The sequence below is a fragment of the Mya arenaria genome, chromosome 3 (assembly GCF_026914265.1).
Source record: "Mya arenaria isolate MELC-2E11 chromosome 3, ASM2691426v1".
NCBI classification, from domain to species: Eukaryota; Metazoa; Mollusca; class Bivalvia; order Myida; family Myidae; genus Mya; species Mya arenaria.
The window spans coordinates 40,114,891-40,116,603 of NC_069124.1; the positions used below are offsets into that span (position 1 = coordinate 40,114,891).

At 37.2% G+C, this 1,713-nt stretch overlaps 1 pseudogene; it reads right to left on the reverse strand.

The window, feature by feature from the left end:
• Window positions 1-298: 298 nt before the first annotated feature.
• Window positions 299-1,505, reverse strand: LOC128226017 (uncharacterized; annotated as a pseudogene).
• Between the last annotated feature and the right edge of the window lie 208 nt (window positions 1,506-1,713).

The window sequence follows — 1,713 nt, forward strand, 5'->3', positions numbered from 1 at the left end:
TAAAAATGTGCACGATGCTGCCGTCGACGACACGGGCATAACAATATCCCGATTGTTTCCTTCGAAAAACACACGCGCTGAAAGTTAGTATTATAAACAATTGTATTAAAAGAATAATGAAATTTGAAAATGAAAACATCCAATGACGATTAAGGGAAGATAAACACACACTTTACTGATTAAATAACGTGTTCATTAAGTTCATTTTGATGAGCTCTGAAAAAATGCGTATAAAAGACATCATGTACGTGTATGTTAGACACATAGTTTCCTGCCATAGAAAGTTAAAAGATCAAAGTTACAAAATTTCACATTCACTGGGTTTCTTTGACATCCTGCCAGAGGACGCAAACGGGCAACTTGATATACCGCCCTTCGTGAGCTTCATGAGCATGGTGTTGGGGTCGAAGAAAACCTCCACGGAGATGATTTGATTCTTGTCATTCACCTCTGCAATTCAACAGCCAAACATTTCAATGTCCTCACCAGTGGGCGGGGTGTCTTTGTAAGGCTCCTCCCATTTTCCCCAATGACGCCAGGTAAACGACACCTTTGGTGGTCCTAAAATGGACAAGCAGGACTTTATTCAAAAGAAAGCTGGCATTATTTCGATAAAAGACACAATTACAGAAATGTAACTTGAGCATGTATGTATGCAATGTAAACAGCAGCTGTCTCGAATGGTCTTATAATTGTAATCACGTCAACCTTCTTAGGGATTTTACCTCTGCCGGCAATCTGTTTTGCTTTTCTTCATTAAACAATGGCTGGATTAAGTTACTTAAAATACAGTAGCTGAATCAGTTTAATGTTATCTGTCTCTCTCTCTATATATGTCATTTAATATTCTTGAAACTTAAAGTAAATCATTCAAATACCTACAATTGCAAATTAGTTTGTTTGGATTCTTTGCGGAGAAATAGAACAAAAATAACCAAGGTCACACCAATTTTAATTTTATTTTTGCTGTTCTGATGTTGACTGAAAACTTGGAGCGAGCGGGCAAAATAGAATAAAATACACCGTTCTCATTTAGTGTTAAAATCGGAGACGGCAAAAGCAGACACACCTTTTCCATTTGATTAATACCTTGAATTAAAGTTCACCGCTCTGAGCGCAAGGTCAAACTCAAGCAATGTTGTTTAAAGGTAACACACAAAAAACGCACTCGTGAAACACATTTAGTTTAATTTAACACAACATTGCCGCGCAGAAAGCGGAATTTGGTGCATTTTAGTAAGCCAAACTCTGCCCATCATTCGGAATATATTTTTTACTTAAATTGTGAAAAGCGGTTGGTAAACCAAATTACCAAGGCTTCCGTAAAAAGGTGCGATAAATCTAATGAACGTAACATATTTTGGTGTGGCATAAAGGTATTACATTGTACCTGAATACACTTCCAGTACTTCCCATGCAAATCCATTCTTGAAAACGTCATGGAACATCTTATGTGACGTCTCATGTGTCTCGTTACTGGCGTCATACAGCGGTGTTTCCGTCATCAGGAAGCTGTAACTCCCCTTGAGCAGCACGTCTTCATTTGTGAACTTTTTTACCACCGTTCATTCGGATGTAGAAATTATCTTTATCAACCGTCTGCCAGTCCTGTGTTTACAGTAATAGTTTGTTTGACGTATATGTGTCATTCTATTAAACGTCGTGCATGCTACAGTGTAGTTAAATATAAAATAAACTTTATATAAATTGTTT